This window comes from Doryrhamphus excisus, linkage group LG2 (genome assembly GCF_037039965.1).
Source record: "Doryrhamphus excisus strain RoL-2023G ecotype Guam linkage group LG2, RoL_Dexc_Guam_v1.1, whole genome shotgun sequence".
NCBI lineage: Eukaryota > Metazoa > Chordata > Actinopteri > Syngnathiformes > Syngnathidae > Doryrhamphus > Doryrhamphus excisus.
Genome location: NC_136358.1, coordinates 16,192,087 through 16,216,831, shown reverse-complemented (window position 1 = coordinate 16,216,831; position 24,745 = coordinate 16,192,087). Strand labels below are relative to the sequence as shown.

The 24,745-nt window shown below is 39.4% G+C and overlaps 1 protein-coding gene across 3 annotated transcripts in view; it reads right to left on the bottom strand.

Moving 5' to 3' along the window:
* The window catches only part of foxp2 (forkhead box P2), a 107,597-nt gene that overhangs the window by 74,671 nt on the left and 8,181 nt on the right, over positions 1-24,745 (bottom strand). For all 3 annotated transcript variants that reach the window (XM_058077298.2, XM_058077301.2, XM_058077302.2), the window contains exons 2-3: positions 21,905-21,979; positions 20,366-20,433 (exon numbers count right to left, since the gene is read on the bottom strand). The gene's annotated coding sequence lies outside the window, so the exon portion shown is untranslated. The remainder of the gene's footprint in view (positions 1-20,365; positions 20,434-21,904; positions 21,980-24,745) is intronic.

Genomic DNA, 24,745 nt, shown 5'->3' with positions numbered 1-24,745 from the left:
CCATTACCAAATCCAACAAAGTTTAGTATGAACAAAGATCTGTACCAACAGAAGAAGATTTTAACTCAATACCAAAGACATATTCATTTGTTTTTATCAACCCAAACATCCGATCACAACTACTACGTACGTACTTTTCAGTTTTTTTTTTTGCACGAGAGGCAAAAAGAGGTGATGACACGACTCTCCACTAATGCATGTTACTTTCACAGCAATTTTAAGCCCCAAACGTCCACAAGGTGGCAGAAGAGCGTTGGATAAGAGCTCGGCATGTGTGTATGAGCATGGAGGAGTGCGGCATGCAAAATATATATATATATATACTATATAGCTAAATATATATAAAAATATATATTTTTTATGTTGGTATACTTGTTAGATATTTGAGCAGTTACAAAAGCATTCATTCATTTTCTACCGCTTATCCTCACGAGGGTCGCAGGGGGTGCTGGAGCCTATTCCAGCTGTCTTTGGGCGAGAGGCCGGGTACACCCTGGACTGGTGGCCAGCCAATCACAGGGCACATATAGACAAACAACCATTCACACTCACATTCATACCTATGGACAATTTCCATAATATTTTCCCTTTTTTTTTTTCTTTTTAAAGACGAGAACTTTCATGAGCGTCTACTTTCAGTCTCTCCCCCCCTTTGGCTGAAGCAGGAAGCAACACTTCAAGAAGAAGTCGCAAGCCATGGCGGCATCATTAACTTTCCCCGCGCTGGCTTTTGCCCCCCCCGTCAAAGCAGGTTGCCATGTATACAGGAAGACAGACGGCATAGGCGATGTTTCTGACAGCTTAAAAGTAGCCATCAGCTGCCTTACTGCACAAACACGACGCTGGCCTTCAAATACATAGCTCAACTATTAGGTAATCTCCTCCTTTTGTTCACTTTCTCTCGGCCTCGGTGGCTCGCTTCTCGCCGCTTCACCTTCTGCTTTGGGGCTGACAACGCTATACTTAATGCTGGAATGTGCTGTGATAAATGACCAGGAATGTTGATGTTTTTTTGTTTATTGAATGATGATGACAGTAGCAGGGTGCTTTTAAAGAGCGGGGCAACACAAGGGCTCTTTGTTTTGGGACAGCAGGGAGTGGGGAGGGGTTGTGGGGGGGGGCAAATCTGAGGTTTCCTTTTGGATATTCAATATCCTGCAAAGTCCCAAACAGTTACAGTAGTCTAGTGTCTGGCTTTCATATGAGGGAGGGTGCAGCTCTTGAATTGTTGCATGTAGTCAATTGTAGCTTGCGTGAGGCGCTCCCAACAAAAAAGCTGGGGAATCAATCAATCTGAGCAGACAAATACCACCAGTGCCAGATGTGTCGGCTTGGAGAAAAAAAAAAAAAAGCAGCTTTTGAGCGTGGAAGTATGTTGAAAATAAACACTTAACTTTGTTATTGACAGTGGCCTCTCTGTGCTGCAGCTTGTCAAATAAATAACACAAAGAAAATGAAAGACAAATGTTTCATTAGCAGGTGATTTCTTTTGTTGCTGTCAGGACCTACTGCAAAGATGCTGGCCAAAGATCCTCAAAATGACAGAATAGTTCTGCTGTTTTCACTGACATATTGCAATAGTCCATGCGATTAGAGAATTTTTAAAGACGGCAAATCGATCAGATTCTTGAAATGACAGGATTGCTGTGCTGTTTTTGAGGACTTACTACAAAAAGCGAGTCAAACATGTGCTATGTGACTGAAGAGTTCTGCTGTTTTTTGCAGATATATGTACTCCAAAAAACGCAAGTCAAAAGATTACCTATGTGAGAGGACCACTCAGAAGCCAGTCAAGCCTCCTCTACTTGACAGGACTGTTGTGCCGTTTTTGAGAACTGCAAAACTCAGACTCAGAACCTATACATGGCAGATTCACTCTGCTGTTTTTGCAAAAGTACTTGAAAGAAGTGAATCAAATATCTTCTCTACATCAGTAATAGTCTTCAGATTGCTTTTTTTGGAGTATACTGTGAGAAACACTACAAAATAACTGAGTCACAGATTTGTATATAATGCGATCATCCTGCTGTTTTTTGGAACCTACTGCAAAAAATATAATGAATGATCAGGGTTTTTTTAGAACCTACTGTAATAATGCTAGTCAAAAATCCCCTATATTTCAGGACCACTACACTGTTTTTGAGAATCTGCTGCAAAAATTTAGTCAAAGATCCTCAAAATCACAGGAACACTCTGCTGTTCTTGAGAACCTACTGCAAAAAGTTAGTCTTTCTTTCTGCAAGAAACACGACTGAAAGACCATGGAAGGACAATGATGCCGTTTTTAAAACCCTACCACAAATATCTGCTAACAGATCCTCCAAATGACAAGACCACCCTGCTGTTTTGGAGAACCTACTGCAAAAAAAGTTAGTCTTTAGCCTTTATTGAATGGAAATACTCTCCTGTTTTTGAGAAGATATGGCAAGAAACACTACTCAAAGACCCTGTGTATATTATAACTATGCTGTTTTTGACGACCTCCTCCAAAGAAGCTAGTCAAAGATCCTCTACTTGACAGGACTACTCTACTGATCCAAAGATCCTTTTATGACAGCGCCTGTGAGCTGTTTTTGAGAACCTACTACAAGAAACACAACTGAAAGACAATGGAAGGACCACAATGCCATTTTTAAAACCCTACCACAAATATCTGCTCACAGATCCTCTAAATGACAAGACCACCCTGCTGTTTTTGAGAACCGACTGCAAAAAAGTCTTTAGCCTTTATTTGATGGAAATATTCTACTGTTTTTGAGAAGATACGGCAAGAAACACTATTCAAAGACCCTGTGTATATTAAAACTATGCTGTTTTTGACAACCTCCTCCAAAGAATCTAGTCAAAGATCCTCTACTTGACAGGACGACTCTACTGATCCAAAGATCCTTTTATGACAGGGCCTGTGAGCTCTTTTTTAGAACCTACTGCAAGAAACACGACTCAAAGACCCTCTATATGGAAGGACCATGATGCCGTTTTTAAAACCCTACCACAAATATCTGCTCAGAGATCCTCAAAATGACAGGACCACGCTGCTGTTTTTGAGAACCGACTGCAAAAAAGTCTTTAGCTTTTTTATATGATGGAAATATTCTACTGTTTTTGAGAAGATACGGCAAGAAACACTATTCAAAGTACCTGTGTATATTAAAACTGTGCTGTTTTTGACAACCTCCTCCAAAGAATCTAGTCAAAGATCCTCTACTTGACAGGACTGATCCAAAGATCCTTTTATGACAGGGCCTGTGAGCTGTTTTTGAGAATCTACTGCAAGAAACACGACTCAAAGACCCTCTATATGGAAGGACCACAATGCCGTTTTTAAAACCAATAATATCTGCTCACAGGTTCTCTATTTAACAGGACCACTCTACTGTTTTTGAGAACCTACTGCATGACTCTACTCAAAGATGGCGTCTCTTTGTGGCATGACCCCTGAGCTGTTTTTGAGACCTGACTGCAAAAAAAACTACTCAAAGATCCTATATATGACATGACCAGCAGTGTGCTGTTTTTGAGAACATAGTGCAACAAAAAAAAGCCGGTCAAAGGTCTGCACTGTAATTATAAACGCAAGGCTCGCTAAAGGGAGCTGAACTTTTCACACCTTCCAAAGCCACAAAATTGGATGATTTTGTGGTTGTGCAGCTGCTGCGCCACGCTAATGCAAGGCGGTGTCATATGAAAAATATTCCTAACCCCCCCCACCACCACCAAACCACAGGGCTGGTCATTAATGAAACACAGGCGGCGCAGTGAGGTCATACAGAGTCTAGATTTCAGCAGCCACACTTAAAAAACGCTCATAGAGAGAATGGAGGAACATGAACACAAATCAGATTCCAGCTCCAAGGACAGGGGGGAAAAATAAATAAATAGAGAAAGGCACCGGGCCCCCCCCACCCCCTTTTTCACATTTCCCCCCCCCGTGCTCTGCAAACAACCGTCAACTGCAGCTCAGAAACAGCTCACAATGAGAGCAGACTAAACAATCCGGCGCGGGCCAAGGAAAATGCTAAGCAACTCCGCACACAGGATGTCTCACCCTAATTGCCAAACTATCCAATCGCACAGTGGAATCTATCCATTTGGCAACATCTTCAAACTTTCACCTTTTAAAACTGTCAAAAGAAAAGAAAAGAAAAAAAATGAATAGATTTTTTTTTTCTTTGGCAGGAGTTTACGGCACTTACGGTAAAATGTGCATCACTGGTGGACACTTAGGAGGGACACTATGCAGCATTTTCCTTCAAACAGCTGAAATAGCAGCACATCCGTGAAACACAACACAACTACTGAGGGATGAAAGCAGGCAGAGGAGGGGACGAAAGAAGAGAACACACACAAGGTAGCAGCAGATGGTAAAATTAACATTTCAACAGTTCCTTCCTTTCATGTACATCTCGGCAGAACTCTCGATACGTTGGTGGACAAGGCATCTGGAGAAAAAAAAATGATTTGTTTATTGCCCCTCACGGTGCACCTTGGTGAAAAATTAAATAGGCTGTTTGGCAGCTGCTGCCGTTTTTAAGGATATACTGGGGGGAAAAAAACGCTGGTCAAAAGACAGGAGCGTCATGCTGTTTTTAATGTCCTCTTGAAAAAATTTGAGTTTGAAGACAGCTGTTTTTAAGGATCTACGAAAAAACTGTTGTGAAAAGACACGAGTGGGCTGCTGTTTTCAAGGACCCACTGCAAAAACACTAAAAGACAAACGTGTACTGCTGGTTTTAAGAACTTACTGAAAAAAAAACACTAGTTAGAATACAGGAGCGTCTTGCTGTTTTTAATGACCTACGAAAAAAATGCTGGTTAAAAAGGCAGTTGCTGTTTTTAACGATCGACTAAAAGCACTTGTACAAACACCAAGGAGTGTGCTGCAGTTTTTGAGGACCTACTGGAACACTAGTTAAAACGCAAAGGAGTGTGCTGCTGTTTTTGAGAACCTACTGGAACAACACTAGTAAAAACAAAAAGGATTGTGCTACTGTTTTTGAGGACCTACTGGAACAACACTAGTTAAAACACCAAGGAGTGTGCTGCTGTTTTTGAGGACCTAGTGGAGCAACACTAGTTAAAACACAAAGGAGTGTGCTGCTGTTTTTGAGGACCTATTGTAACAATACTAGGAGAAGCACCAAGGAGTGTGCTGCTGTTTTTGAGAACCTACTGGAACAACACTAGTAAAAACAAAAAGGATTGTGCTACTGTTTTTGAGGACCTAGTGGAGCAACACTAGTTAAAACACAAAGGAGTGTGCTGCTGTTTTTGAGGACCTATTGTAACAACACTAGTAGAAACACCAAGGAGTGTGCTGCTGTTTTTGAGGACCTACTGTAACAACACTAGTTAAAACACCAAGGAGTGTGTTGCTGTTTTTGAAGACCTACTGTAACAACACTAGTAGAAACACCAAGGAGTGTGCTGCTGTTTTTGAGGACCTACTGTAACAACACTAGTAGAAACACCAAGGAGTGTGCTGCTGTTTTTGAAAACATCCTGGAACAACACTAGTTAAAACACCAAGGAGTGTGCTGCTGTTTTTGAGGACCTACTGTAACAACACCAGTAAAAACACAAAGGATTGTGCTGCTGTTTTTGAGGACCTATATTGGTCGATATAGCCCAATATTCTGTGTGCCTTGAAAAATCAGTCAAAATCATCAAAAATGGCCGGTATCGAGAGGAACGGCTTAGTTAAAAAAAGACTGCAAAAGCACTCATCAAAAATATTTTCTGTTTTTAAGGTCCTACTGCAAAAACACCAGTCAAAGATCCTCTATTTGACAGGGACACTTGTTTTCAAAGAGCCAATGCAAAAAACTAGAGTGAAAAATCACTTTCATGACAGGAACACTACTGCAAAAACACAAGTCAAAGATCTGTTTCATGACAGAAGCACTCTGTTTTTAAGAATATGCCGCAAAAGCGTTCCTATGTTTTTAACTGCACCCTGTATGTGGCCCGCGGGCCGCCAGTTGGCCATCCCTGATCTAAACAATAAAGACCCGTCCAATGGAGCGCCTGTGTGCGTCCCCTCCATTAATGTGGACACAGTCCTGGCTAAATTACACGTGTTCCACCTCTGTGACATTTTAAATGCAATTAAAAGGTGGTTATGGAAGCGTCCGCGTACGCACGGACTTCTGATGAAGGCAAATCAGCGACGTGATTAACATGCAAACGAGCTTCACGCCGGCACGCGAGATTGGGGTTTGAAAACCTCAATTACTTTTGTGTGATTATCTATTTACCAGTACACAGATTTCCATTTCTCATCTCCAGACGAGGGGGGAGGAGGAGGGGTGGGGTGGTTCTCCACGCCACAGCCTCAATTACGAGCGTCACACCTTTATTTATGATGCGCTTAATGCTGTAATACAAGTGCGATGTGGCCATTTTTCACTGTGATGTACTGCCATCTTTACAGGACGCTTTCCCTTTGTGCTTTGTGAGGACTTAATAATGCATCCATCCAGGCCTCATTTACACTTGCAGCCCTTTGCAAATTCATTGTCTTCATTTAACATACTTTCAAGAAGGTGTACATCATTTTTCAGTTTTCTACTGCTGATGTTAATTTTCTACATCACACCTAAATGTACAGGATGTCCGTAGAGTCTTGTTACAATATAGCATATGTAATACAAAAGCAAATATGTGGAAAATATGGCAAAATGAGACGCCGATATTGATTTTTTTTTTTTGGGGGGGGGGGTCATTGAACACACCTCTATGCGCACCATTACCTGCAGGAAGCAAATCATAATGGTACCCGATTTCTTGTTATATTCCCTTCATCAATGCAACGCACTGTAACATTTTTATGCATAAAATAAAGAATACAAAAAAATTTCAAAAACAACAAAAAAATATGTGAACTTCCAGCATTTTTTTAAAACATTAAACATTATTTTTAAAAATAATTGAATGCATGCTTTTACTGGTAGGTTTACTGGTGCACTGTGTGTGTGTGTGTGTAGGCCATACATAAAACATGCCCTGTTGCTCCAGTCAAGCAAAAAGGAAAACAGTGCCATCAAGTGAAAATTCAGAGGATTCCTCATGAATGCAGTGGGAAGCGGAGGTTCTCCTTGATTTAATTTAAAGCTAAATTTATGAAGTAATGTATGAATCAGAAAAGGGCCTGGTAAAGGAATCCAAACAATACAAATATATAAATACAAATAAACATGTTTAGACTTCAACATGTGTGAAAAGGAGTAGGAAGAAGTAGAGCTCATCTTGGACCTTAGATAATAATCATAATGTGACGCCAAGACTGGGAGGTTGAAAATGTAAAAAAAAAAAAGGAGTGGCTACCATGTTGAGCGGGTGGCGGTGATGGCTAGAATCCTAAGTGAGACAGAATAAAAGACAGGAGCGAGTGGAGAGAGAGAGAGAGAGAGAGAGAGAGCTCAGATAATGGCAGATAATGGACAATTAACTCCGGCTAGTATAGCGCCGGCTGCAGTGAATAGCGAGCTTGGTGGTGCAGCAAGTCCCCAATCGCCACTCAACCATATTCACATTGGGAATACAGGCGATATCAAGCTGCAGGCTCGCGGGGGCCTCCGAGGGTGTACACGCTGCATTAGCAATCTCCACAATGCCTTCAAACAATGCACCAACAAAGTGTCCCGAAGTGCAAACGCTAGCACTCTGCCGCCGGGAAGTGTGTGGTGTCCTAACCTTGCCTATTGTTTCATGTCCTTTCACCATGCACATAAGCACATACATAAGCCCAAGAGCTATAAACCCATTCAAAAGTAGCATATATCCACATAAATTAAACATATAGCAAGGCTAATTGCATAAGTTAATGAGCCAAGTGTTGACTGGCGATCTGCTGTTTTTAAGAATCTACTGCTAAAACTCTTGTCAAAGGCTATTTTTAAGGACCGACAGAAAAAAAATAGTCAAAGATCCTCTATATGACAGGGATAATGGTGTTAATATAAGGAGCTACTGCACATTCACATTCACACCTATGCATTTGGAGAATCGAACACAGGTCTTCCTGGTCTACCACTCAAACACTGTGCGACCCTTGCTGAGAACATGCCTATAAAAAATATTTTCATGATAGGAACACTACTGTTTTTAACAGGGTAGTGCAAAAAACAACAGTCAAAGATCATTTTTATGAGAGGAGCACTCTGCTGCTTCTGTGGACTTACTTTCAAAACAATCAAAAAGAGCTAAAGACTCAAAGATCCTATAATGTTGTTTATCAGGAGCAGAAAAACACAAGTCAGAGATCCTTTTTATGACAGGAGCATTCAGATATTTTCAGACCTTTTGCAAAAACACTTGTCAAAGATCATTTATACGGTGTGCTCTGCTGTTTTTGCATACCAACTACAAAAAACAGAGTCTTATTTATGACAGAAACACTTTGTTGTTTATAAAAGGACCTAAAGCAAAAACACTAGTCAAAGATCATGTGTATGACAGGAGCACTGTGCTGTTTTTAATGACCTACTGTGTGTCAAAGATCCTGTATATCAGGGGTCTCAAACACGCCCGCAGGACACTAGTTTGAGGCCCCCGCCTTGATATGAAAGTTTAATGTTAGTGCGGCCCGCGCAAGTTTGATATGGATGCTGTATGGTATCATGTACCCAGAAAAAAATATTACGTTTGATTAATGTTCATGTTAAAGGTTAAATAACTCTTAATAGTTATCCTCCCTATCCGTGTGGAAGTGGTAAGTTTTTGGCTATTTAAGTTTAAAAGGAAATAACTTGAAAGCTACCGTTTAGGTCGCTCTCTAGTTTGCGAGTTAGCATGTGTCTCAAGACCCTGCAGTTGCGCAATATGTTGTAAATTAAAAAAAAAGTATAAATGTGACTATAGTCGTGTTTTGTCATGTCTACAGGGCTCTAATAATGCTTTGTTAATTTTAATCTGAAAAAAATAATTTGTCTACCCACCAACTATATGTGGTTTCTTAAGTTTTTATTATTTGCCGTTTTATTATTATTATTATATTTATTTATTACTGATTGATTGATTTTCTTTATTCTTGATTTGTTTATTTATTTTTCATCTTATTTTGTGCAGAAAAATAAAAATTAAGATATTTGAGAACAGTGGAATGTTTTATCAGAGCTTTTCTTGTAGAAAATCGGAACCAAAGCACTGAAAAAGTTTGTATTTTTTTCTGTTTTTAATAAATACGTTTTTTCGTTTTTTTTTTTGAAAACCTGATGCGGCCCAGCCTTGCCCAGACCCTAGCTCCAGTGGCCCCCAGGTAAATTGAGTTTGAGACCTCTGCTCTATATGTTGTAAAAAAAAAAAAAAAACAACAACAACAACAAAAAAACACTCATCATGAATAATTTTTATAACAAGAGTTCTCGGCTGTTTTTGGGAATCTCCTGCAATGAATTCGTCTCATCATCCACGGAAAGGAATGAAGTGTAGTGACTGGCCACCCAGCCCCACCACCACACCGCCACAACCTTCAAGCTTCATCTAAATCTATTGATCTGTGAAAATGCAGAGGGCCCCCGGGAGGGGGGGGCGATTCACTTAATATCATACGTCTAATGATGAGATGAATAACGATGACGCCGCTTGGTAATTAAACGTCTTACAAAGCATTTAACTGACTGCGCATCGGGGTGGGTTCACTGGGGGTCGCCGCAATTGTTTTTCATTTCAAAAACAGGAGACGTGTGTGGGAGGTAGGTGTGGTGGTGGTGGGGGGGGGGGTGGATGGTGGAAAACACGCTAATGATTGTTAGCAGCCATGGCACTAATCCCGAATGCTGTCAAGACTTTTGAAGGGAAAACAATTTGGAAGGGGGGGGGTGAAAAGGAGGAAAGGCAAACATGTTAGCTTGACTTCCTGCAAATCTCTTTAGCACACATGTTTACATTATGAGAATGTATAAGCTGTTACTGTAAATAGGTGACAAGCGTGATCAGGTAAAGATGTTTAACATACACTTACCATCAACCTCCGCTAATCCCTACTTAGCGTCAGTAATGCTAAAGTGAGCATGCCCCTCACATTTAAGCATTTTTCTTTGATATCTTCTCAATACTATGGAAATGAATATACTTTGTGTACAGTGCGCAACCTGTGCCTACATTAATGCTGAACACTGAGATTTATGGAATGTGCTCGAACGCCTCATGTGAGCAGCCAACGCCGGCACTACAGTGCCGATATCTCCTGGCGGTTTTGTCTTCTGTTTGGTAAGATTTGGAGTACCATATTTTCCGGACTATATGTCGCACTTTTTTTCATAGGTTGGCTGTTCCTGCGACTTATACTCCAGAGCGACTTATAAATGAAAAAAGTGTTTATGTTAAATGTGATTTTTACTTAATATTTTGACGTCATTTATTTTATTTTTTATTTTTTTGACTTTATTTAATTTTTAGTAATAAGTGGGACTTATGTATGTTTTTTTCTTCATATTTTGCCATTATTCTCATAAAATTACAGCTGTTTTTTCCTTTTCTGCTGTTGTTTTTTCCCCCCAACTATCTCACCTTTCCTCTTGTAAAATTGTATTGTCGTGATTATGACTTTATTCCCAGAATATTTTGACTTCATTTTTGTAACACTGTAACTTTTTTTCTTTTAATTATTCATTTATTTTTTATATTCCTGTAATAATTCCTGTCATAATATTATCGGTTTATTCTGGTAAATTTGTCACTTTCTGGTTTGAATACAACTTTTTTCTCTTCATATTTTGCCATTATTCTCATAAAATTACAGCTGTTTTTTTCTTTTCTTTTTTTCTTTTTGCTGTTTTTTTCCCCCAACTATCTCAACTTTCCTCTTAAAATTTTATTTATTTACTTTATTTTCGTAACACTGTAACTTTTTTTAAATTATTAAATTTTTTTATTTATTTTGATATTCCAACTGTAAACAACTAAAATGACATTAATCCTCGGAATATTTTGATGCAATGCTCAAAGATTACAATTTTCACTTACTATTTTGACTTTATTTCATTTTTTTTTACTATAGTAATAAATTACCCACAAAAAATGCAAGTTATACTCCACTGGGATTTATGTATTTTTTTCTTCATATTTTGCCATTCTCATAAAACGACAGCTGTTTTTTTCCATTTCTGCTGTTGTTTTTATTTTCGTAACATTGTAACTTTTTTAAAATTATTTATGTTTTTTTTACATTCCTGTAATAATAATATAACTGTAAACTACTAAAATGACATTAATCCTCAGAATATTTGGACGCAATGCTCAATATTACTTAATATTAATACTCAATATTTTGACTTTATTTCTTTTTTTTTTTTACTATAGTAATAAATTACCCACAAAAAATGCGACTTATACTCCAGTGCGATTTATGTATGTTTTTTTTCTACCTAATTATACATTTTGGCCTTGTGCGACTTATACTCCGGAGCGACTTATAGTCCAGAAAATACAGTAGTCTGTGTAAAGCTTGTATAGCAGTAGGTATTTACTCTACTCACGCACTATGAAACATCACGTTTGCTTGGTGAAATGCAAGGGTTAGGCCCCTACTTTGAAAGCCGGTAAAGTGCAAGACAGGTAAGTAAAAAAAAAGTCTATTCCGTCACAGGATTATAGCCAGCAGTGTCCATTGGAGGTGAACAATAGCCAAAGGGACGTATCACAAAGGTCCAATGTCTGCGACGATGAATATGTGGGAGATTATAACCCATGTCATCATTTCCATAATGTAAAACAGTCTCTTCTTCTCCTTCACCCGCTGACTATTCACTAAATAAATGGGGGAAAAACTATCATGGGCACAGAAATATTGAACAAAAGAGAGTTTTTTTTTTTGAATGACCCTTTCACAATAAAAGACGCTGTCCAAACACATTCGGAAGCAGCCGAGTGGGAAGGAGTATTTATCAACGTGGCACAAAGCAAACGTATTACCATGTCACCTGTACCACTTTCGACCAAAAAGAGAAAATGGAGGCTTTACATAAATGTGAATGCAAAAGGATCATTCCGAGGGCGCTGGTTTCGAACGTACAAAGCCGCTGAACTGAAGCGATGCTGACTCGCAGCTGAAGACGACTTTCCAGACAGAAGGGTTTTAAAGAAGGCTGAAAACGGCAAATAAATGACATCCTCCACTGTAAGCCACGGCAAGGACTTGAACGCAAGTGTTACCTTTCAAGAGGGATCCTCAAAAAAAAGAGACATTTAAGTTGTGAAATTCCAAAGGTACAGAAAACATCCTGGGATTGGTCTCTGGGCCGCTAGTCACACATCATTGACACATCATTCATTTAATGCATGAACGCCAAAGCTCTAGCAGGGATTCCTCCGATGGGAGCGGATTTCTCTACGACAGGGCTGTCCAAACTTTTTACAGTCAGGGCCAAATTATGGAAAATGAAAGGATGCACGGGCCACTTTCACATATACATACATATTTTCCAGGTAAATTATGGTTAGTATTACTATGGCATAATTTTTGCTGTTGTTTTTGTTTTCCAAATATTTAAACTTTACTCTTAAATAAATGGTAAATTTTCATCTAGTAATATGATGACTTTATCTCTATAATATTATAACTTTTTTCCCCAAAACATAGTTGAATTACAGCTTAATTTTGTTGTTTCTTGTAACATCTTTCATAATATTTTCTAAAAAAAATACACATTAAAAAAAAAAAATCTTTAACATTTCAACTCTATGCTAATTAAATGATATTATTTTCCCTCATAATATTATCGGTTTATTCTGGTAAATTTGTCACTTTCTTTCTGGTTAGAATACAACTTTTTTCTCTTCATATTTTGCCATTATTCTCATAAAATTACAGCTGTTTTTTTTTCATTTCTGCTGTTGTTTTTTTCCCAACTATCTCAACTTTCCTCTTGTAAAATTTTATTCTCGTAATTATGTCTTTATTCCCAGAATATTTTGACTTTATTTTCGTAACACTGTAATTTTTTTTATTCTTTTCATTAATTAATTAATTAATTTTAATATTCCAACTGTAAACTGTCTAAAAATTTGTTAACATTATTTATTATTTATTATTTATATACCAACTGTAAATGACTAAAGTGACATTAATCCTCAGAATATTTTGACTCAATACTCATAAGATTACAATTTTCACCCAATATTTTGACTTTATTTCGTCTTTTTTTTAATATAGTTTTAGAATGTTCCACAGGCCAATAAAAATCCAGCCACTTACAGGCCACACTTTGATCTCCCTGATCTCCCATATAACGCTTCTCTTCACGCTCGCAACTTGCAGACACAAGTGTGCTCTGCCAGGTGAGGGAGACGAGATGAACATGGACACTGACTAAATAAAATAAAAGCAGACAGATGGGAGAGAAGACTCCAAAATAATGCAAAAATGCTGCGTCACCACAGCTTGAGGGACAGAGGAACCAGATGGCGTATTTTTTCCTTTTCTTTTTATATTCAATACAGAGCGGATTCAAGTGCAATTGCCCAGCGGGTATGGCCAAAATCTGCCTAGGAACAAGTGACCAGGTAACAATTCCACTGCAAGTGTGTGTTGATCCCAATTTAAGACCAGACTAAGAACTTTTTCCAGCGTCACTGGTGTGTGTGAGTGACAGCAAAAACAGTGACCTGCTTGGGGAGAAGTCGCCACCTGTTGGATCCCATGTATACATTCCGCCACTATTATCAGAGCCCTCCAGACATGAAATAACACCCCTATAGTCACATTTACACTTGTATTACCTAATATAGTAGTACATAATAAGAGTACATAAGCTACTTAAGACGTAAAGAAGACTCATATTCATATACGTAAATGTGCGAGGCGGACATCACAGTTTTGTGATATAATGTGATAGAATGAAACCTCAAAATTGGAGGCCTTATATTGAACAAAAATGACTATATGACTATTGTGGGCGGCACGGCGGTCTAGTGGTTAGCGCGCAGACCTCACAGCTAGGAGACCTGGGTTCAATTCCACCCTCGGCCATCTCTGTGTGAAGTTTGCATGTTTTCCCCGTGCATGCGTGGGTTTTCTCCGGGTACTCCGGTTTCCTCCCACATTCCAAAAACATGCTAGGTTAATTGGCTACTCCAGATTGTCCATAGGTATGAATGTGAGTGTGAATGGTTGTTTGTCTATATGTGCCCTGTGATTGGCTGGCAACTAGTCCAGGGTGTACCCCGCCTCTCGCCCGAAGACAGCTGGGATAGGCTCCAGCACCCCCCGCGTGAGGAAAAGCGGTAGAAAATGAATGAATGAATGAATGACTATTGTGTGCCGGTGACTCAGTCATGGACAGTAATGCTTTCAAATTTTGGACACTATAGACAGATTCCAGTCAGGGAATCCTTTAATCACCTTAATGATACAAACAACAAACAACTCCGTATCTGTCTCCTTTCAAGCACGCTGCACCGATGAGGCGTTCAAGCGCACTACCAATTCCAATACTAGAGTTTTCCAGGGGATCGGTGTACCATGTCAAACTGTGAAAGTACATTTCTAGGAAAGAAATAACCAAAGTAAAGTGAAAGGGGGGTTTGATGGTGTCCTCCCTAGGCAGTGCAGAGTGGGTCTTGTCCAATAAACACAGGTGAGCGGCTCGACAGCGCAGAGAGGTGACTGACAAGCGAGCGCTTTCACTGACCTCCACGCTTTGTGCAACATGACAAGAGAGGCCCCCGACTCGACTGACAAAGACGGAGCACGGTAAGAGTTGGGCCGTTCACGCATCGCGGCCGTAAAAGTTGCCTTCACAGGTGAGCAGCGGGAGGGAACACCCATTGTGCATGGCTTGCATCGGGGGGAAAGTTGCACGAGGGGGGCTGGAATATATGCAGCGTGCCGACTGAATCTTTTCCACATGACGGGCCTTGGGCTGTTTTTGTCAACTGCACTCTTGAGCGGCAAGGAGTCAGGTAGTGTGACCACATGATTGCCCATGAGGCACTACAGTGGGAGATGGAGAAATGGGGAGAGGGAGGTGGGGGAAGGAGAGGAAGCATGATGAGGTGTAATCACAAACCCCATTCAGAGTGCAGTGGAGTTTGTCAACATACACACTTTCACATTCCACTGTCTGTCAGCTCCATGACCCAAAGCAAGCGGGCTGGCTCTGTGTGTGTGTGTGTGGGGGGGGGGGGTTCTTTACTGCTACCAAGCAGGTAGTTGTTGCACAGTCTGGGCTTGTGCTTAGCCCTTTTCAAGCAGCGATCAAATGACGAACAAAGAGCTTGGATTGTTGCCTCTGGAGTGCAAACCTTTTTCCAGTGGCACAACGGCAGAGGAATGTATTTACTGTTGCGAAAGGAATTTTACCAATGATACAAATATGCAACATTTATGCAGTTTTAAAAGGCCCGGATACACCCCGAGAGTAGAGGTGTCCAACTTTTACCAGCTAAGGCCGAATAGGCCACAACAGTACGCCTGACAAACAAGTCTAGCGTCCAAAGCATCCGTGCATTGGTGACTTCGTCTTTGTGAGTGAAGAATGGACAGTGGATGGACACTATAGACAGATTCCTCCAGGGCTGTCGGCCAAATCATGAAAAATGAAAGGATGCACGGGCCACTTTCACATATACATACATATTTTCCAGGTAAATTATTGTTAGTATTATTATGGTATATTTTGCTCCCTTCCCCATTTTTGCTGTTGTTTTTGTTTTCTTAATATTTAAACTTTACGCTTACATAAATTGTAAACTTTCCTTGAGCAATATATTATAACCTATAATATTCCTATAATATTCCTATAATATTATAATTTTTCCCACCCAACACAGTTGAATTACAGTTTAATTTTGTTGTTTCTTGTAACATCTTTCATAATATTTTCGAAAAAAATACACATTTTTAAAAATATATTTTTTCTTTAATATTTTATATATTTTTATATTTTACCTTCCTCTACGACAGGGCTGTCCAAACTTTTTACAGTAAAGGCCAAATCATGAAAAATGAAAGGACACACAGGCCACTTTCAAATATACATACATATTTTCCAGGTAAATTATTGTTAGTATTATTATGGCCTATTTATATATATACATATATTATACATATATTTTTGCTGTTGTTTTTGTTTTCCTAATATTTCAACATGAATCTTAAATAAATTGTAAATTTTCCTCGAGTAATATGATGACTTTATTCATCATTTATATGATGACTTCAGCTTAATTTTGTTGTTTCTTGTAACATCTTTCATAATGTTTTCTAAAAAAATACACATTTAAAAATACTTTTTTCTTTAATATTTTCACTTAATATTTTATATATTTTTATATTTTATTTTAATATTTCAAAATGATTAAATTATATTATTTTCCCTCATAATATAATCGGTTTATTCTGGTAAATTTGTCACTTTCTGGTTAGAATACAACTTTTTTTCTCTTCATATTTTGCCATTATTCTCATAAAATTATAGCTGTTTTTTTTTCCATTTCTGCTGTTGTTTTTTTCCCACAACAATCTCAACTTTCCTCTTGTACAATTTTATTCTCGTAATTATGACTTTATTCCCAGAATATTTTGACTTTATTTTCATAACACTGTAACTTTTTTTTTCAATTATTTTAATTAATGAATTAATTAATTTATTTTAATATTCCAACTGTAAACTACTAAAATGACATTAATCCTCAGAATATTTTGACGCAATGCTCAAAGACTCGGATACATCCTGAGACTAGAGGTGTCCAACTTTTACCAACTAAGGCTGCACAGGCCGCAACAGTGCGCCTGACAAGTCTAGCGTCCAAAGCATCCGTGCATTGGTGACTTCGTCTCTGTGACGAATGGACAGTGGTTCTTTTAGAGTCGAGACACTACTATAGACAGATTCCGTCCAGGGAATCCTTTGATTGTCTTTATTAATGTGTGTGTGGGTGGTTTGTTTATTCATAAAAGTGTGCACAGTAAAATAAACAACACAAATCTGACTCCTTCCTTTCTTTTTTCAATGATAAATGCTACTGCTAGATTGTCATATCCTGGAAGCTGTTTCCAAAAAATACAGTTTCAGGGCCCTCAGAAGACAGTTTCTATGTGGATAGCCCCTAAAAGCACTTTTCAACTGTCTAAATTCCTGCACCAAGGCTAGATTTTGGACAACAGAGTTCAAATCCACTCCTGTAGGACATCCAAGACGTGAAAAAAAAAAACAGTATATAATATGGGAGCTTTAAACGTGGCTGCAACTGAAGGACAGAATCTGAAATAAATTAAATTCATCAGCAAGTGTACATTTAGTTTAGGTCACGGTGACGTCCCACTGGACTGTGAAGGGCTTCCATAAAAGTTGAAAAATGAGGCAGCATGACAGTTTAGTGATAACACAGCAGTTCAATCTGTCAAGACAATCAGCATTTAGAAGAATGTGCGACTGTGTGCGACCGATTCATTGGACACGATCGGCGGGTGGGGCGAGCGGGCGAGCGCGGCCACTCGTAATTTTTCCCACCTGAAATGAGTGAGTTCAAACCAATGTCAGGCCGCTCTGATGTCACGCCTGTCTCAGGTTGGGTTTCACAATAATCTTGAGCTTCCGCGCCTGAGATTTCTCCCAAATTAAGTTGCAGGGGAAAGAATAACAAGCGGGGGGAGAAACTCTGCGCTCGTTTGTTGAAATTGTGCACTTCCATGTCAAGCCTGTGCAGGACAAATAGCATGGAAAAAATAAAAAAACGGATACGTTCAAATGGACTTCTTGGAGGTGTGTGATGGGTTACATATGGGTCTTCAGCTCGGGACAAAACATCTCCGCTCCATCAACTTTTGCTCCAATTTGCTCACTATCAGACCTCATTAAATCCCCATACTGAAAGTTGGGCAACTTCCAAAACTTCCCTAAGTGTGAAGACAAAACCGCAGAGAAAACGGTGCGTGGAGAACCGAGTGAAGAAAAGAAGCCAAGAGAGTGAACCTTTGATGAGTTTTTGTTAAGCGAGGGAGCTTAACTTTAAAATATTCTGGGTGGCAGTGAATGGGGGATTGACCAGTGGTCCTGATCTCAGCCTCACACTGGGGCATGGAGGTTAATGGTGGATAAAGATAAAGAGTGGGGTTGCCTGATCTCCATCCTCCCCCCCACACCCTTTAGCCCTCCAATCCCAAATCAGCTAGACAATGGAGGCTGCCAATGGGGACTCATCCCAGTCCCTTTGATTTCTCCCTCAACGGGTCTGAGTGGCCGGGGTAAAGATCCATGGAGGTTCGCCCGCTGAGGGGCGCCGACACTTAGCGGTGTGAGAGGGAAGCGTTGTGAGGATTGGAAATGAAATGACAAGAGCTCTCTGATCTATGACAAGAAATCAATTTCAGGCTGGAAATGTGAGCAGAGGGCTCCTCAAGACTGAACCACAGCGGCCAGAAAGACTTAATTGCTATTTCAGGGGAAGTGAAACTAGCAGTGTTGGGGCTTTTTTTTGTGCAATGTTTAAAAGAGGGTTTTTAGGCCGAAAGAGTTCATCTTTGAAGATATATAGTCTTTGACAAACCAGGACCAGGACTCAAATGTATTTCATGTAACTCTGTTTAACCGAGGTGCATATTTTCGCCGAGTGGACTTGGCGGGACCAACTGTATTGTCAACATTTTTAATTACAGATGTACAATATTTTTAACCGATACCGGTATCTACTTTTAAAATGTGGATTTAACCATAATTTTTACAAACCTGGAAAAAAGAACTTGAACAATTTGACCAACTGTACCTGAATTGTCCTAATCACATAGCATGACAATACTACCACATCACTGCTACCAGGAGAACCAGAGTATAAACAAGACGGAGCCACCTGTTTTGTGGTGTACCTCCTCCTAAGTCAGGGGTGTCCAAAGTGTGGCTCGGGCTGTTTATTTATTGGTCCGCACATTACTACCGCTCAAAAGTTTGGGATAACTTGGAAATTTTTTTTGGCCCAGTCTGAGATATGGCTTTTTCTTGGCAGTCCTGCTATGAAGTCCAGCTTCAGTCCTGAAGTCGCCGCTTCACTGTTGATACTGAAACTGGTGTATGATGTGTACTATTTAGTACAGCTGTGAGGTATCTTTGTCTTAAACTACACACTCTCAGATACTTCTTACACAGTTGTGCATTCTTTTTCTGTCCTTGTTAGACCCAGTTTGTGCTGCTCTCTGACGGGAGTAGTTAACAGCATGGTAAGAGATTTTAGTTTTAGTTTTTAGATTTTTTAGATGGGTTTTCTAATAATCTATTAGCCTTATAAAATGATTAACTTGGATTAGCGGCCATACCAGGATATTGATAGTAGGCCTCTATGCAAAAGTGTAGATCTTTCTGTGAAAATCATCTGATTAATTTTAATTGTTTGTGAAATTGATAAAAATGTTTGTGAAATGGAAAAAATTGTTTGTGAAATGCATGAAAATGTGTTTTTCTTTGGAAAACAAAGAAATTTGCAAGTGATTTCAAACTTTTAAGCGGTAGCGTATATATATAGAAAAATAAGCAGTATTTTTACCACAGTAAATTCCAAATAAGTGCAAGAAATAGTTGTAATTTTACGAGACTAATGATTAATATTTGAAATCATGATATTACAAGAAAAAATACTTTTTAAAAGTTGTAATATTATGTGGAGGGGATATTCCAGTTGGAATATCTAAAAAGGGATCAATCATGCTAATTTTCTGGTGAGGATAAGCGGTATAGAAATTAATGAAGAGATGTGTTGAGTTGTGGAGTCTTATAGAGCAGCTACACATAATAACCTGCACCAAGCTTTCTCGGTCTTCCAGAATCTGCACCTATTCCATTATTCCACCTACGGCCCACCTGTAGGCACGCCCACCCTGCGGTGATTGGTCCCACCCAATTGAGTTGAAATATTAAAGAAGACAAAAACAAAAACAATAAACAAAGTAATTACGTGAAAATGTAATTAGAAGAAAGCTGAAATTTTTTTTTTTTTTTAAATGTGGAAATTTTATGAGCATAAAGACAAAATATTAAGAGAAAAAAGTTGAGTTATATGCAGAAAAATGTCACAATTTCATGAGAATATTGATATAAAAAGTGGTAATATTATGAGAAACAAACAAAAAACAAAGTAGTAATTTTTAGAAAATGTAAAAGTTACAAGATTATGATAATACAGTCAAAATATTATGGGAATAAAGTAATCAGAAATTTAAGCAAAAAGTTGAAATATTTAGATATTTAAAAAAAACAGCAAAAATGTGTGGGGGAAAAAGCAACATTCATATTAAGTTTTTTCTTCTTAGCATATCTTATGCATTCTTATCCTGTCATTCTTCAGTATGTGGCCCTTGCTGGAAACCGTTTGGACAACCCTATTCTAGATTGTATTGGACATGCCAATCTATAAAAACTTCTTTATGACTTACCACTTTGGACTTCACACTTTGTATCTTCTCAGCTTGTTTCTATCGGCCCACTGTGAGCATATTCCAGCCTATAAAAAAACACACACAAAAAGATATATATACATGTTTGGATCTATGAGCAGTAAGGCAGGGAATCATTTAAGGCTACGCTACAAATCTCAATCAACAAAATAAATACAAAGACACCAAAGCGTGTTCACATTTTGTCCGCGTATCATAACTTGTGAGCGCGAGAGGAGATTGAAAAGCCTTGGGGTGTGAAACGGGCCAAAAGTGAGAGGTTGCCCGCTAGAGGGGCAATTCTATCAGATGAAGATTTGTAGTATTAATAATAACCCCCCTCCTCCCCCCCACACCCACCTCTTGACCTCAGCTAGCCACTAAAACCACTCTGCACCAAAAAAAGATATATTTTACATGCAATGCAACATACTATGTTTACACTTGCACAATTCAATATGTCCGAAAAGGAGTAGGAAGAAGCACAGCAAGCGGTTATCCATAGTTTGCTCACTTCCTGTGTTGAACATGTTCAACATATAACACTAAACCAGGGGTCTCAAACACGCAGCACGCGGCCCAAATGTGGCCCGCAGGACACTAGTTTGAGGCCCTCGTCTTGATATGAAAGTTTAATGTTAGTGCGGCCTGCGCAAGTTTGATATGGATGCTGTATGGTATCATGTACCCAGAAAAAAATTTTACGTTTGATTAATGTTCATGTTAAAGGTTAAATAATTGTTTATAGTTATCCTCCCTATCCGTGTGGAAGTGGTAAGTTTTTGGCTATTTAAGTTTAAAGGAAATAACTTGAAGGCTACCGTTTAGGTTGCTAGCTCTCTAGTTTGCGAGTTAGCATGTGTCTCAAGACCCTGCAGTTGCGCAATATGTTGTAAATAAAAAAAGTATAAATGTGACTATAGTCGTGTTTTGTCATGTCTACAGGGCTCTAATAATGCTTTGTTCATTTTAATCTGAAAAAAATAATTTGTCTACCCACCAACTATATGTGGTTTAAGTTTTTATTATTTGCCGTTTTATTATTATTATTATATTTATTTATTTATTACTGATTGATTTTCTTTATTCTTGATTTGTTGATTTATTTTTCATCTTATTTTGTGTAGAAAAATAAAAAGTAAGATATTTGAGAACAGTGGAATATTTTATCAGAGCTTTTCTTGTAGAAAATTGGAACCAAAGCGAAGTTTTTAAAAAAATTTAGCTTTTAATAAATGCGTTTTTTTTTTTTTTTTTTGGGAAAACCTGATGCGGCCCAGTCTCACCCAGACCCGAGCTCCAGTGGCCCCCAAGTAAATTGAGTTTGAGACCCCTGCACTAAACCATTGAATAAACAGAATAATACTGTATATAATAAATAATAATTTACTAAAGAATAACACTAGAATGTGGTATTGTGCTATTTGTAAAAGAGTCTCATAGGAACACTTTGCATCAGTCTGAGCTCTTAGTGTCGTACGGCCATACAGATGTTGTCCTATTCATTCTTCCCCTGCTTATTTTGTGCATGATACTTACCTTCAGGGTGCGAACTAGCTGTGTTGTCCGTCAAACGGGGGTGCAAGGAGTCCCACAACGGCAACAGCAAGCAATCTGTGACATTAAGCATATGATTAGTCTGCATGTCTTTATTTTCAGAGCGGGTGCAGGCATGTGCAGGCTCGATGTTGTCTTGCATAACTATTTTCTGTATGAAGGTAATAAAGTGTGGAACAACAAAGTGCACCTGGATTTTGCTGTGAAACAGGAGAATGTGTGTGTGTGTGTGTGTTGCAGTATAGTGTACAGTCCCTCAGCACACACACACACATGCTCTCTGAAGTTAAAAGGTACAACGCCTCAAGGCACAAGAGCTCAACACCAAGTAAATCACGGCGTTCCTCTGACACACAATTGATTCCGCATCCACTTGCATTCAGGTGACGACACATGTGATCTATCCCCCTCACAACGTATTCGTGTTTCTCATATTAGAAATAAGAGCAAGGAGGTGGCACAAAAATGGTGTTCTTCCTTAATCCCCGCCCCAGTGACCCCTACAGCGCTACCAGCAACTGCTGAATCTTGAGGAATGTGCTTTGTGAACTGTAATGGGGGGGTGGGGGGAACGGGGAGCTCAAAGAGGAACAACAAAAACACTTTACAGACAAATCTAGGCCCGTTTTATTCATTATTTATTGGAATTTTATTAGGGATGTCACGAGACACCCACGAGGCGTTACGAAGGAAACAAGACAACATTTTAATATGACTTGAAAAAATACGTATAGTCATAATTTCTATGTGTGTATGCTAGCGGCCCCACCTCCACCCACTGAAACAAAGAGACTGTATGACTAACAAAAGGGCTCACTCTGCTCATACTGGTGATGAAACCATGACAAGAGTGTGAAAATTTTCATTTTCATTTATTGTGGAATTTATTTATTATCGTCCCGGGCCTAGTGCCCACAAGACGAGACAAGACTCAAAATCTTGTCACACAGATCTTTGGTTAGTTATTACAGACAATTTTTCAGGCAGCTGTAGCTCCGGATGTAGATACCACCACCAGTTAATAACGATACCACGTTTTCATTCATTCATTTTCTACCGCTTTTCCTTACGAGGGTCACGGGGGGGGGGGTGCTGGAGCCTATCCCAGCTGTCTTTGGTCGCCAGCCAATCACAGGGCACATATAGACAAACAACCATTCACACTCACATTCATACCTATGGACAATTTGGAGTCGCCAATTAACCTAGCATGTTTTTGGAATGTGGGAGGAAAAGAAAACCCACGCATGCACGAGGAGAACATGCACAGAGATAGCTGAGGATGGAATTGAACCCTGGTCTCCTAGCTGTGAGATCTGAATGCTAACCACTCGACCGCCGTGCCGCCTATCACGGTTTCTGCCGATACCAATATGCAAGACGTTAATCCCTCATTTATCGCAGTTAATCCTCACTTTAAGGATGGAATATTTTCATAATTAGAGCAGAGAACCTTCTAAATCATGTTTTTAACATGATCAGAGCCCTCTAAACATAAACACAGACCCATTTATAATTATATTGGCCCAATATAACCCAATACTTCTACAAAATGTGATCTGATATTAGTATTAGGAGGAACTGCTGCCTGTATCTGCATCAGTTTATATATCAGTAACAACCACTATTGTTAAACGTGTCTAAATAAACTCAATCATGACCATTTCCATAGACATCGTGAATTTAAATACTGTGTGTGTCAGTAAAAAAATCGAATTAGAGATGCTACCAATGCTGCATGACCTCCAATCGTCAGGGTATCTCGGTATAACTCCATGGCACCGGGATATTCATGCAAAGCCTGGTAATGCTATGTCCCGTAGGCTGCTATTGACATAAAGCACTCGCACACTAAGTCAAGATAAACTATTCAAGAGCGGCGCTGTAAATACCTCCACAGTGCAAGCAAAAAGGAGGGTCTGCTGATGAAAGAGGGCATTATGCTAACAAGTACGATTACTGTACACAATATCTTTAAAAGTAAATACAAGTAAAACGGCTAGAGGAGGAGGAGGGGTGTGGTGTTCTGGCGCAGCTCCTTATCAGCCAGCAATTGAAGCACACTCAAAGAAAGATGGAACTCATTCTATTCATGGTCAGACGTGTAATTACCCTCAGCTCACAGTCTAGACGCGGGCCGCTTTCACAGTATTTAAGACCCCTGTGAGCAACGTGCAAGCGGCGAGTCCGGCGCGCGTTAAATCTGCAGGCTGATAAATTAGTGAAGAATGCAATAAAATAGACACAATGAGCGGAACTTTATCCGCACTGCTGCTAAATGAGATTTCTTTGAAATGCAGATCAGTGGTGGTTAGATTAGTGAATTTTAGCTGCTGTCAACATCATAACAAAATACAAATGCGATTGTTCACCGCGGTCTTATCTCCTTGCTTCCATCTGCTGGCTGGTTATTTACTCCCCCCTCCCCGCCCCCGATTTAGTATGCAGATCTAAATAAGGAGGGCTTACTGCACAATGGCTTCTTAAGCTTCTACATCAAGGTATTTGAGGAACCGGTAGTCACATGAAAAGGCTGCCCATCAAAGGCCCATCTCTAATGAACTCTCGCCCGTATCAGAGGGGGCTTTAATGCCTGTGTCTGTGCAGAAGTACAAATCACCAGGAAGACGGCAAGGGGGAGGAGTAGTGGCGGCGGCAGCGGCGGCAGTGGTGGTCCGCGGTTATCAGATGAGATTAGCTCGGCACAGGCGTTAAGTCAGTTTTTTTTTTTTTTCCCGCGTCCATTCATGTGGACTCAGTGTGGATGAGGAGACCACTCGTGGAAAAGTAGATGATGATGGACGAGGATAGACGGCCTACAGG